The 14,396-nt window shown below is 46.6% G+C and overlaps 1 protein-coding gene across 11 annotated transcripts in view; it reads left to right on the forward strand.

The window, feature by feature from the left end:
* The window catches only part of EXTL3 (exostosin like glycosyltransferase 3), a 104,286-nt gene that overhangs the window by 58,393 nt on the left and 31,497 nt on the right, over nt 1-14,396 (forward strand). For 6 of the 11 annotated variants that reach the window (XM_015859679.2, XM_015859685.2, XM_015859678.2 and 3 more), the window contains one exon: nt 5,040-5,140. The exons of the other annotated variants lie outside the window; for them this stretch is intronic. The gene's annotated coding sequence lies outside the window, so the exon portion shown is untranslated. The remainder of the gene's footprint in view (nt 1-5,039; nt 5,141-14,396) is intronic. 11 annotated transcript variants of the gene reach the window in all.

Consider the following 14,396-nt stretch of genomic DNA (forward strand, 5'->3'; position numbering starts at 1 on the left):
AAATGTCTTCTTGAACATAAGCAGTGTGTTCAAAATGGCTCCTATCTGCAAGTTCTTTTCTCCTGTGTTACAAAGGCATTTTTCCTTGGCTGTGTTTTTCTTCTTCAAAAGTAAATCCTGGCACTGTTTTGCTTCTCATTCGCCTTATTTCTGCATTGAGCATCCTTGTGTTTTGCTCGTACCAAGGCCTACTCTATGCAAAGCTCTCATCATAGCAGCTCAATTGACTGAGTTGGGGACGTGGAAGGAATGTAGGGATTTTTTGGAGGTCTTTGTCAGTGTGGGATTTCAGCAGTCACTGGGTCATCTAAAGGCACGCGATCAAGGGTTGTCTCCCTGTGCCTCATCATCATCCTGGCATAACAACAGGCATCCCAATTGCTCCCTCATTTCTAGCTCTATTCTACACATTCTTTCCCAGACTATTAATATGCCGGGTAGTCTGCGTGCTCAAACGAGGCATAAACAATTCAGACAGCAAATGCTGTACACCGAGTGTAGCTAATGGACCCAGATGGTGAGGTTGCCTGTTTTTATGTGATGTTCCCTGCATTAGCCTGGAAAACTTTCAGCTCTTAAATATCAAAGAGCTCTATTTCATGTTTTGCGTTGTCCAAACTTCCAGTGGACTTTAGCATCTCTTTAATAGCATTTAGTGCAGCAGAAGCTGGAGGATCTGCTGCAGGCTCAACAGAAATATTCATCCACCCGAGTGCAGGAGAATGGGCTTAAATAACCATCCTGAAAGCGGGTTTTAGATACATAATGGCATGTGGGACAATGTGGAAAATAATAATGGTCAGGCAGGTGAGTGAGGTAAAAAAAAAAGCAGCGTGAATGAAAGCCTTGAAAGAAAATAGGGAAGCAAGTGGATGTAATTGTCAGGAGAGGATGAGATGAAAGCACATTGTGATGGTTTTGGTACCGAGGGATAAAAGGAAAAGTTTTTCAGTGGATGCTGAAAGGAGAAGTAAAAGGAAATGGATGCATTTAGCAAAACACAGAAGAGAGGAGGTCAGAGGAGAGTGCTGATACATCCAAATATCCCACAGTGCCATTAGGTTTCTGGCTTTGCTTTCCCTGGCTCCTGGTAAGCAGATTGCTCACAGCCACCTGGGACTGCAGATTCTCCATCCTCGGTTCCTGCTGGATGGAAGGTGAGCTCAGCTGGGTCTGCATCTGAGGTGCTGGCTTTAATTTGCAGAAGGATGTAGATCTTATTTGGTTATATTGGAGTTTCCCAACTCCAACACCTGTTACAATCACAAAATCTTAAAGATTTGAAACGACCTCTCAGATCCCCAACCCCAGCCCACAGCCCACGTCCCTCAGTGCCACATCCCCACAGTTCTGAACCACCTCCAGGGATGACCCCACCACCTCCCTGGGCAGCTGTACCACTGCATCACTGCTCTTTGAGGAACTAATTTCTTCCTGATATCAAGCTGTTTGCTTAGCAAAATAAATGAGGATTAAAGACTGAAATGCAGTTTAATTCACATGTATTTTTTTAACAACAAAAACTCGTGTTTCAAGGAATGGGGAGTGGGGGTCGCTATCCATTAAGTGTATATTTCTGTGCAGATTGCTGTTATCTTCAAAGACCTTTAGGAGCTCCAGCTCACCGAAGGCCAACACATCAAAGAAGCGTCTGTGGGATTTGGAGTACAAACATGCAGTGTACAGATGGCACAGGCGTTCACGAGGCTCTGAGCCCATGGGTAAGGAGCAGATACTGCCTTACTGAGGCACCATCTGACAGCTGCCTCCTTGTAGGTCTCTCTGCATCAAAGGTGACCTGAAGCTTTTACTTTTAATGCAGTAAAAAACAGCTCCCAAGCTTAAAAAATCATGAAATCCCATGTCTAGGTGCAAGAGCCATCTCTGCTTAAAGAGCTCATGCTTCACAAAGCACGGTCTGTTTGTTCCCACAGATTTAAAGGCGTGCTTGCCTGGCACAGGGGCATCTTCAGCTCTTGCTCTGGGCAACATAGAGCTCTCTTGGTGATGTGTCTGCACATGCAAAGGGTGACACAAAGGGACCTGGTGCAAGCGAGCTGCTGACAAGAAGCCATTTTCCCATAGGCAGCAGCATTGTGGTTGGGGTCATGGTGAGGGGGGTTGGCTGGTTTCATCTTGGAGTTGCTGAAGCTGTTGATGTGGGAATTTCTTGTGGTTGAAAACTGCTGAAGCTTCTGGCTCTGCAGGTGAAGTAAATTATCTATACAACATAGGTTACTGCAGAAAGCTTCACCTTCAAAACAGGGACACTTTGGAGGCACCAAATAAAGCTGCCTTTTGCCTTAGGATACGTGTATATCCAGCAGCAGAGCTGGATAGGGCTGAAGATCAACATCCCTTCCAGCTCCAAGCACTTGAGTTGCTGCATAGCAACAAGTTGAAGGGATAACTGATGCAAATTAAATCATTTCTTGATTGTCAGTAGTGAATAGTCCAGCAGAACCCCCACATGGTGCCTGGACAAAAAGCAGCTGCCTGCTGTCACGGGAATCTTTAAGGCATTTCTGTTTGTGCCAGTGCTGTTTGAGTCCTTCCTGGCCTGGGTCCGAGCCAATCATGCTGTAATCCAGCCCTCCACCCTCTCCTCTGGAGACTGGCAGTCAGGGAAGTGGCATGACCAGCACCTGAGTGATAAGGCAGTAATGGGCAGGATACACCAAACCCAATTACAGCCTGGTCCATCCAATGGAGAGCCCATCACACCCCTTGGCACATCCCACACTTCATTTGTAGGGCTGCAGAAATCAGTGTTTCCCATGAGCTGTGGAACCACCTCCCCTTCTGTCAAGCATCTCAGAAGGCACATCCCACAGGGGGCACATCCCACAGGGGGCACTTTGGCAGCGATCTACAGTTGTTGATTCTTGTTCTGTGGGTCCGTCCCATGCTGTAAAGGTGCTGGAGGCACTTCTTTAGTATTATTTTTATTAAATGGCAGCTTGCTGAGGGCCAGATATTGTGACAGTACCTCTCATGTCCTTAAGCTGCTTGAATCACTCCAAGGAACCAAGCAATAAAAGAGAGAGAGGAAAATGTATCCCACAGTGTCCTTCACTTCTGCTGACGACTGCAGTTTAAATTCCTGATGCAACCTTTTAGCATAGTTATATTGTGAGAACTAATAAAAACTAAAGTGTAGCCGCAACAGCTCCTTGCCACTGCATCTCTGATGGGGAGTAGGGAGAGAAACAGCCTTTCTATTAGGGTGAGCTGGTGATAGTGTAATATTGCTGCTGTAAATATTGGCCTCTGATGGCTGTCGTTAATATATCTTGTAATTTTTACATTGATTGGTATACAGAGTTTGTTAGAGAAGAGGCATTGCTTTTATTGCGAGGTGCTTCATCCCATGAGCACCTTTGTGTTAGAATCGTGCTCGAAAGACTCAGGAGAGTGATTAGTTTGGATGATGTAAGTCTGAGCATCCCATTGAGCAGTGGGTTACAATGTACTTCCTATTTGTCCTCACTCTGAGGTCCTTCACTCTAGGAGCTGCGTGTCTTGCATTTCATGGACCCAGAATAAACAATGACTTAAAGAATTAACCTATATATATTTTATATTGTGAACTGTATGCATTCAAAGCTTGCACTGAAGCCCTGCCAGCTAGCACAGCGTGCAGATGCTGGGCTTGTGTCCTGTTGCTCATGGGTTTTGCAGTACTTGTTGAAATAAAGCCCTTGTTGAGTAACACCATCACTTGTGGTTTCTGAGGAACTCTGGGAGGAGCTGGGATTGGAGGGGCCGTGGCTATTAGTTCCTATTTCTGCAGACATCTCGTAGCCTTTTGCAGATGGAAACATGCCATGCCTCGCAGCTTGCAAGAGAGAAGAGCTCCCTTTGCAGCGTGTTTATTTCTTCTCAACTCCGAGATTCAGGAGCTCAGGAAGCGTTTTGCCAGCTGAACAGAAGGGGATGGAGGAGCTTTTATAGGCAGCTGCCAACCTTGATGCCAGAGCCCAGCAGCAGCCACCAAAGCTCCATTCTTGTCCCTGACAGCTGAGCTTAGGCGGTGAGCATGGAACGTGTTAGTAACAGTAAGGGTGGGAAGAGGGAGACTTGGGACGTGCTGCTTGTGCTGGCTGCCAGAGCTGTGTAGGAGTACGAAGGCAGGATGGGGATGGCCCTGATCTGCAGCACTTCTGTTCTAAAACAAAAGGGTGTGCCACGTGCAGCGCAGACATCGGCTGCTGAGCAGCAGTCCTGCATCCTCAAGCTCTGGTTAGCAAAAGGTACTTTGTTTTGTTTCAGTTTTCTGTATGTTTAAATGATGATTTGCAGCAGAAGTGTGTCTGGAGTGGGCTTTGAGCTAGGGAAAAAGGATGAGGAATTACTGGGGGTTACTGGGCTTGAATGTGGATCTGGTGATACAGTTCTTGGGGTGTCGTGGAACAAGGCAGGGACTTGTGGTGCTCCCCTTGGCACCAAAGGAGTGAAGTAGCTGCCTTTCTTTGGTGGGAAATGGTTGAGTGTGTGTACTCCAAAGCTGCTGGCTGCCAAGTGCTGTCATGGAAGTGTTATATGCTAAGGGAGCTGAGAACACGTTGGATATTAGGAACAGTTTCTTCTCCGAAAGAGTAATAATGCATTGGCACATCTGCCCAGGGTGGTGGTGTTGTCACCGTCCCTGGAGGTGTTTGCTGCAAGCTGGCTGTGTGCTGATGGAGCACAGAGCTGGTGACCTTCATCTCCTGCCGTAGCTATGAAAGGCTTGAAATATCCCTTCTTTCTTGTTAAGAACCTGATATTGGTGAAACGTGCTGGTTGCTTCTCACTGCGTATCTGTGGCTGTTCCTCCTGACTTGGGGCATCGTGGCACCCAAGGTGTCCTTTGCTGTATTCCTGTTGCCTCCAACCCAGTTCAGCCCTATGGGAGCATTGGTGCTTCACGAATCTCTTCTGGAATGCATGTTTTTAGCCAACATGCTAATAGACAGCATCTCTTGCACAATGCCTCTAGGCAGTGGGTAATGTGTTTCTTAAGTACATATGGTTCTGTTTGTTTTTTTGTATTAAAGTGGAGAAGCACCCCTGAGATCAACGCTAAAAGAAAGAAGAAAAGTAGTGAAGGATTGATGTGTGATGCAGGACAGCTCTGAGCCAAGAAGCAGTGCAGAAGGTAAGGTACAGCCAAGCTCTGCACTACCTGTTTGCTCCACACCTGCCATGAAATCGGTGCTTCCTGGCTGGATTTTAACCATCTACCAGAACATCTCTGTGATTTTCCAGCTCCGTTTTCCCTTCTCACCATCCACATTACAGTAATGGTAACAGATGGGGAAAGCTGGACAGCACCAGTGCGGTGTCACTCACAGAATCTGAGTCGAGGCCTTTATATGCCTGGCCACCCACTCTTTCAGTTAATCACTTGCAATTTGCTGGAAGCCGTAGCCAACTTCACTTGGCAGCGCTGCAGGCGAAGAAGTGATGTTTCACAAGATTCTGGTTTCAGCAGTTTAAATCCTGTGTTTTTAAAGAAGCACTGATTGTCATGAACGGGCTGAACTCGCTTGCGTGCTGAGGATCCCAATCCTGGCACACAGCTCTGCAGGGGAGGTTGGGCTTTGAAATGATGTGCGTGATCTGAACATTTCTATCGTACCTCAAGAAACTTCATAGGCAAGGTAGGCTCGCCGTGTATGATGAGTCCATGGGCTGCTGATGCACAGCTACTGTGGGGGTGTGTGATTGACGGGAGCATGGGCAATCTCACTGCAGAGGCTGGAGGCTGCTGCCAGCAGCACATTTCTTCTTCCCCAACTTTCCTGTCACTCCTGTAATGAAGGCAATGGGTGGGAATTTGTGCTCATGGCTGGTGAAACTGCTGGTGAATCTGGGCTTGAATCAGGAGCCAAAGGTGCAAGGGCACTAAAGGGCTGTTGTATCCCAAGCAAATCTGTTGAGGCAGCAGGGGTTTTGTGGTGCAAATAGCACATGAGTTGTTACTGGGAACACAGTTATTTAAGGCTGCCAGATCCATCTCCTGCTCCTAGGAAAGCTCGGATGAAATGCAATGGTCTGTGACATAGCAAGAAGCAGACTGGGTGCTCTCAGGGTCCCATCTGCCCTCCAATTCTGCTAATCTCTGAGAAATCACAGCTGCATCTGTAATGCTGCATGAGCAGTTCAAGCCCCTGTTTTGACTTGCTGTCCACAGAGCTGTCCAGGAGTGCTGTGTCCCTGTGTCGAGTTCAGAGCATCTGCTCCACATGCACTCGGGTTGAACTGCTTCCAGCTGACTTAGCAACTGTGCTGGTGACTTCCCCCAGGGAATCCAGGCACGCAGGTAGCGTTTAGCTTACAGGATCATGGCAATCAAGCCATAATGGCACTCCTCTAAGTTGTCTTTTCTTGCTTTTTCATTTTTCCCCCCCTTTTTTTCCCCCTGAACCTACTAACTATCTTCCAATCCCCCGCTGAAAATCTGTACATCTAGGGGATTCTTTTTCTGCCTTGTTTGAGTGAAAGAGTAAATCCTTTTTGATTTATTCCAGAGCAGCCCCCGAGCTCAGCTCCTGTGAGAGCCTGCTGACTTGGAGTTCAAAAGATCTCACTTCTTTGACGAAGGCTGTGGTCCTCCGTCTTGCCTCAAAGTTAAGCTGAAAGAGAAAATTCTTTCTTTTTTTTTTTTGCTTCTTTTTCCTTTAGAAGGAGAGAAAATAAGCGTGCTGTGTATGGGAAGCAGTTATACGTGCAGCAGAAGAGAATGGCACTGTGCAGAATTTCAGGTTACAATCCGGTTGTTAGTGTAGGCTTTATTTTCTGGCACCCACCGTGTTGTTCAGTAAGTGTTTTGTTGAGATAAAGGCTTCCTTTTAACGCAGTGCTGTCCGCTGGCTGAGATCCAGCCTGTGATCCTTCATTAAAACATCTTTGGTGTTGAAACCTCTGCATTACATTGGTGGCTGGAAATGGAAGTTCTAGCTCTGATTTCCTGCAGAACTGCTGATACAAGGCTCGGGCTGAATTCTGCACACGCTGACTACCAGATTTCAACTTTACACGCAGCAGTGGTGCTCATAGTCATAACCTTATTGCCTTGTAGGTAAAAACAGAAAAAGGCCGAGGATGTCTGAGGTGGACATCAGGTCTAACATCTCTCCTAGTCTCTGCATTGTTTATCTTGCTGCTCTATTGTAGGTCTCCGGAGGTGAAAGCTGAGCTACCCAAACGTGAGCCCTAGCACACACGTGGCTTCTCTTCAATGTCCTTTCTGATGCTCGGCTTCTAATGCCATCCCATGGAGCAATATCAGTTACAGCCAGCAGTTATTTGTATCCGCTGATGTCTTCACACAGCAGAGGGACTTGGGAGGTGTAGGTACCTTCGGATACCTCTTATGCTGGACTCTGGCTATGAATATGAGTGATGCCCAATGCTGACGATGAGCTGTGCACCTTGAGAGGAGGTGCATACAGCTGTTTGTGGTGTGCATATATAGGTATATATGGGTAGTGCTATGTCAGAGCTGTTATGTGTTAGTTGTTTCCTGTCAGGACCTTCCAGTCTGTATTTATGTGGTTGTTGCTACAGCTGTGTGTTAGGGCGGGGATAATAGATGGAAGATGTTCAATATATGTGGACCTTGCTTTTAAAAAGCAACTTCTCGAGCAAGGTGACCTTGGCTCTGCCTGTAACATGTGCAGCCAGCAGTGGAGGGGGAGCTGGTGCTGAGCAATGCAGCAAAGGCTCAGTTGGATGTCAGCAGGAGATAACACAGCTCGGGTTGGTCTGGGGTTTAAGTGCAAGTGAGGGGAGAAAAACAGCTTTCTTGCCTGCCTCCAAGGAACACAGTGATTTGCTGGTTTGTGCCAGAGCAACAGCTAAGCCGGCCTTTGCATGCATAGAGAAAGTCTTGAGTGATGCTTTTCAAGCCATATTCATCAAAGTTAACATTTTCAGGAACTATTTCCAGGTTCTGCAGTGTGTGGAAGGTAGGAGTGTGTGTGAAAGCACTGCGGTGCTGCTTCTCCCTTTTCAGGACAAAATGCATCTCAAAAGCCAGCTGCATTTGCAGTCACTTTCTGGCATGTTAATATACAGTAAATCTGCTCAGCTCGGGTCGCGGTACAAGGACAGGCAATGGGCTGCCTGACTCTCTCCTTTAGTGCTGTCACCACTTCTCCTGCTCTCACTTCAGCAGAAAAAAACCCCGCATCGACTTTCTCCCACAGACCCGTGTTACGAGCCAGCAGAAGTAGGAAAAATGTTGGTTTTTTTTTTTCCCAAATCTAATTTGAAACATGATGACTGGTCCGTTCTTAAACAGCTTCCAACTTAACAATAAAGAAACTTCACCGAGTGCTTGGCAGGAGCCTCTCTATGTAATTTAGATCATAATCAGATGCATTAACACATTTTATATGGATCTCATGGGGGCCAAGAAGACGAGGTGTGCTGGGTAATTTCTTTCCAGATTTCTTTACCTGATTGTTTATTACTCTCAGGGACTTCATTTGTGGTCCAAATGTCACCGGCAGAATCCTACAGCTTCATGTGGCTGCATTTAGAGCAGCCATGGGCAAGGCTTCAAATCACCTCATTGGCATTATCATCACTCTTTCCATCAAAGGGAGGGTGGGGGAGTGAGGGTGGCAGGGGAGCAAAAGCAGGGACCCAGCTCTGCAGGTTGCTGACCCTGAGCTCGGTTGGAGGGCAGGGAGAATGCTCAGTGTGCCTCCTGCTGAGTGCTGTCACCAAAGCTGCATAGGGAAAGCTCCCTCCCCACCTTTACGCTGTAGCTGTTAGATGTAAGTAGCTTCAATTTTATAAAGCTTCTGAAAGCTTTTCGGCAGTCTGTGCAAAGAAACAATCATGTATCATTCACGTTGCTTCATTGTTTTGTCAGGAATCCACCCATGCCAAAAGCATCTTTGTTGTGAAATCTTGCCTTTGACAGAAAATTCTGTTGCTGCTTTGATAAATGATGTTTTGCGTTTTCTTTCTGCTCTGTTGGTTCATATTATACTCTCAAGAGGTGGGATGTGAAGTTCCTTGACACTTCAGCATCTCCTTTGTGCATCTTCCCACGTCTTTCATGGGCATGTACTTATGATGAAGGGATGCACTGGTGTGGGCGCAGTACCAGGTGGCACATCCAAACCCACATTGCCCCTCTTCTCCTTTTTTTCCAGTGATGCTGGGAAGTGGGGCCTGGTTGGAGAGTGCTGAGCCGTGGCAGTGACAATTGACCTCTGCTGGCACTGATACAAGCCTCAAAGGGTTTATGCAGCAAGGCAGGCAGGCGTGCATCAGAGGCAGAAAATGCCCCTAGTCCTTGACTATTTGTAGCCAGCTCACAAGCATTCTGCTTGCTTACAGAGCCCAAGTTACTCACTGTGACTGATGTATTCTCCTTAGGTCTGCAGCACACAGTGACCAACTTGTCCCTACAAGTGTAGGGTGATGGGTTCAGCTGACACAGCTTGCTGGGCTTCAGCTGAGCACGGATGTGCTCCCTTGGTTGGGCTGCAGAAGGGGATCTGAGCTTGCTGGGGTGATGAAGGAAAATGAGTGCTTTGTTTTCCGTTTTCTTAAGATCTCCTTGAGCCGGACTTAAGAATTATTGATTTTCAACCTTTGTACCAGAACACTGTGACTGTTCAAACAATTGCTCAGCTGAAACTATTGGATTACCTCTCGCTAAAGCATAATTTGATTTGGTTTGCTGTTTTGTCAAGGCTCTGAAGATAATAGCTTGCTTTAGCCTTTCATCTCCAGACAGCATGGAAGAAACTGCTGTCTGGGGGGGGCTGCACTGCTGCCTTCTGCAAGTTGTTTGGTACAGGGCCTACATGGCCTTCACTTTCCTTTTTCCTTCATGTCCTGCATGTATTGCTTAGCTGGGTAAGGTTTGTTTGTTTGTTTGAAGGCATGCTAGGTGCTGATCTGCTTGTACTTCGTTATATTCTGAAATATAAGGTGGAAAGCATTGGTTTTCTGATGGGTGGTTTGCTTGTCAGGCATGGCTGGTCCTCCTGTGTTGTAGAAGAGCAGAACTACTGAGCATGGGGCTTGGAGGAATGTAGATTCTGCAGCCTAATTTCAAGTGAATATACTCTGCATGTCCGTGGGATGCTGCTCAAGTGTCCTGAGGAAGGGCATGGACTTAAATAACACAGGATGGGAAACACTGAAACTCTTCTGATAAATGGGAATGGGAAAAAAAAGTGTATTTTTGTATCTGTATCAGGCAGTGGGATGCTGGCTGTTGTGTACACGTGTGACTGCCCTCCACTGGTTGAAATGAAGATGACCTTTCTTTATCAGAGCCTTTTATTTTTCCCCCTAAGGTTGGCGTGTGTCTTCAGATTGACTTTAGAGAGAGGTGCAAGCATTCGAGTTGCGGGGCTGAGTCATCCAGAAGTGGTGACTGTGATGGATCACCCTAAGGCAAGAAGGAGCTTTGAGCTGGGAAGGTCTGGCAACCTGTGGGGCACTCGTACCTCAATAAGGAGCAGCACAGGAATCCTTAAAATGTCCTTCAATGCTGATCCAGCCCATTTAAACTCAGTGTTGCTGTCATATCACCTCCTACAGGTATTAAGTCTGATCTAAGTCACCACTGAAGCAACTTGAGTTTTAATATGCAAGTGGTGTTTTTGTGTCTTAATTGACTGTGTGCATTCCTCTGTTAACTTTGAGGCAGATGGAGGAGACTTCCTCCCATCTCCAGGTCACCAAATTATAATGAAGAGTTTCTGAAGAGTTTGGTTTTTTTTAAACTATGTGTTGGAGCTTTATCCATTTCATTTACCTCCAGGAATGACTTCCAACTTCCCTTTGATATTTGTCTGAATATAAAACAAAGCACACTGGGAGGGATCTCTGGAGGGCTCTAATCCAGTGTCAAAGTAAAGCTGACCATGAAGGTAGTTGAGGTTGCTTGAGGTTTTGTCTAGTTGAGGTTTGACCCTTGTTGGAGCTGAAGGGTTGGCCGCATCTCAGGCTCCTGTTCCAGTGATTTGGTTTTGTCCTATATACCCACTGCTTGGGACGCTATGGCAAAAACCTTCTTGAAGATCAAGGTGGTCGATACTGTCTCCACTCACCTATCAAGCAGATTGCTTTGTTGCATGTGGCCAGTGAATTGGTGAGGTACACATTGCCCATGTACATCTGTGCTGTTCCCAGTTCCCCTTTCAGGCCATGGAAAGGGCTTCCAGGAAGATTCATTGCATCCATCCTTGCCCACAGGCTTTTGCTTCCATGTAGGGGCTGGGCAAGGTGAGTGCAGCAACTTGTATCAGCTAAATGGGCCATAACTCCTGGTGAGCAGTGCTGAGCTCTCCTGCACTGATTTACTGGTGCCAGGCAGTTGTAGCAATTACCTGGGCTCCATATAGAATCAACAGAGAGGGGTCCTAGGGCACGGATACGAGGAGGTGCATCAGGAGTGCCTGCCCTTTAAACACGTTACTGCTTGATTTTATTGATGATTCTGGGTATTTTAACCTTTCCGTGCCTCTGTTTCCCTGCCTATAAATTACTTGTCTTCCTTTTGGGTTATTGAGGATTGCTTAGCCATAATGTTGTCAAGGTGGGGTGCCATGTGAATACAGAACTATTTTATTTTTAGTGCCTTTTGAATTCTTGGACTTTTTTGTTCTCCCTTTTATCTGTTTCTCTTTTTAATCGTACGAAATGGAAAGAAACCCAATCACAGCTGTTGCTGGAGAAGAGTCATTAGGCTCATCCAGCTGGCTCTCCTGGGGCCAATACGGGTTGTGTGGAGTGATGAGGGGTCTTTCACTTCTGACAGCTCTCTTCATTGATCCAAGTAGGAAGGGCTATTTTTAGGTAAATGGACATCAGGCGATGCTGAAAGAGAGCTGGGTTATATTTAGAAGCCCATCAGCAACAGTTTTGGCGGGTCCTAATGCAAGTGTTTGTCTTTGGTTGGGCTGTCTCACTTTGTAGGCTCAGTTTCCAAGGACGTGGGGGTGATTTGTTGAGCCGTTCTGAGGTCTGAATCTGGGGGATTAATTCCCAGTAAACCAAGTGGTGACAGAGCTGGAGATCTTGGGGCAGAGGATGAAACTCCACATATGGAGTCTGCCTGGAGTTGGGATAAACCCATAGAGATGCCCTCATGAAGGGATGTGAGAAGACTTGGTGCTGGTAGTGGCCATGCTGCAGGGTTGAGTGTGCACTACCCCTTCCTTCAGTGGATTGCAGAACCGTGATGGCATCTTCTCCGTTTTCCTCAGCCTTTTTCTGAAGGGTTTTGGGACAGCTCCTGTCTCACGCTGACTTGGTGCCCAGAGTTTGCCTATGTCGTGCAGGTACAGGTGGGAGCATGGGGGGCAATGGCCACGTCTGTGCCTTTGTTACTCAGACAGCTGGAAAAGCCCAAGCAGAAAACATTGTGGATGTGATTTAGTAGCACATTACTTGCCTTCTCTCAGCCTAATTTCAGAGGTCAGAACATGCTCTCACCTGAATTTTCCAGGCCTTTCATACAGCATGTGAAGGCTATTACATGAAATTAGCTTGCTGCTTGGGGAAGGCTGGTATTAGCTCTGTGTTAGGACTCTTTTCAAAGCTCTCAGTGATCATTTACGTGATGGGCTCCTGTTGAAACTCGTGGGTACGAGGTAGAAAATGGAAGCAAATAGCATCTGATGCTGCTTCCTGACAGAGGTGAAAAATCGAGTGGGCTTTTTGGCAGAATTCCTGCTCTCCTGCAGTGTTTTTTTTGGTGATGTTTCTTTTCTTTCCTTACCCTTATGGATCTCTAATGGCACTTTCATAGCCATGGCCACAGAGTGCCTGTAGATTGGGACTGATGTTTAATTTCCCCAAAGTTCCTGATGATCCAGCGCTGGGAAGAGAAACGTGATTCTGAAGCAGGCTTAAATTGCAAAGCACATTCGGATCTGCTAAGCAACAGCATCGACACGTTTAAATAAATCTGCTGTTGAGTAATACAGAGTGACATATTGAGAGCAATTAGAAAAAAACCAAAACCATCACAAATTTGGGAAACGACTGGAATGGAAACAGAGCATAGAGGACGATGGATAAAGGAGAGAGGGGGCTACTACACAAGAGGAGTGTGATGGAGAACAAGAAGCAGTTGGCAGTTTGAAGCAGCTGCCCCACTCTGCAGTGGATGAACAGCTAAAGCATTTGGACGCTGTATGATTAGATTGAACAAATTGTCTCAAAGCCACAAGATGTTCAGCTGGATGGCTTGTTCGATAACAGTTAATAAGGATTCCTTTGAAAAGGCACTATTGCTTAGCACTGCATTCTTTAATCTTGTTACAGCGTTCTAATAAAATAGGACTTTGCCATTTACTTCTATGTCTTCCAGGAACTTTTGAACCCATCGACTGTTTTCACTTGGATTAGGAGAATACAGCTCACCAAAGCATTAACTCCTTATAAATGCCCTGGAAACAGGAAAGTGAAGTTCTCTGCAGGTTTTTGGAGAGCCCCATGAAAGCCTGAAGGCGTCAATCAGTAAGAACTGAGGGTCCATTTGTGCTGGTGTTCCCAGAAGAACTTGTTAGGGGCCGCCCTCACACAACAGATGATCTTTTTTCTCCCAGCGCATTGCTGTGCATTGCAGGATGTGTTAGAAAGTGCCAGAGCACATTAATCATCATTCCAGCTGTTTCTCTAGCAAGCTACCAGAGCACAGATAGGTTCAGGAGTGCAGCTGGGAAGTTCCTTTGGTCCAGGCTGTATGCGTGGCAGGTTTTGGGTTTCAAAGGCAGAGGATTTAAAAACAAAAACCAAAATCTCACACAAACAGTCTTGCTTTGGTGCGTTGGCCTGTAAGGCAGCGTCGAAGCTAAAAGCTCCATTAGTGGGTTTCAACTTACCCAGCTTAAATCCTTCCCCGAGGATTGCTCATGTTCTGCAGTTACAGGGTTTGGCATGATAATGTTTTCCCCTTCTTTCTTTTGCACTTTCTTTTTCTCTTTTTCTTTCTTTTTCTCATAGTTTGAACAGTCAAAACAGCAGCAAAGCTTGAGGGCTGGCATGGGAATCACAGCTCTGTTAGAGCAAGTGTGGGCAGTCCCTGGTGCAAGGTGCTCTCACAGGTTAAATATTAAGATGATTCTCCTTAAGAGCAGTGATGCAGTGGCACAACTGCCCAGGGGGGTGCTGGGGTCACTGTCCATGGGGGTGTTCCAGAGCCATGGGGATGTGACATCAAGTGGGGTGGGCTGGGGTTGAACTTGGGGTTCTTAGAGCTCTTTTCCAACCTGAATGATTCTCTGATTCTGTTTAAGAACGTGGTTAGTGGACATGGTGGGTTGATGGTTGGACTCTGGGATCCTATTGGTGTTTATCAGCCTTAATCATTCTGAAGGGGTGAGTGGTGCTCAGAGACTTTGGAAGCGATGAATGGCAATAGAGGA

Source organism: Coturnix japonica, chromosome 3 (genome assembly GCF_001577835.2).
Source record: "Coturnix japonica isolate 7356 chromosome 3, Coturnix japonica 2.1, whole genome shotgun sequence".
Classification (NCBI taxonomy): domain Eukaryota; kingdom Metazoa; phylum Chordata; class Aves; order Galliformes; family Phasianidae; genus Coturnix; species Coturnix japonica.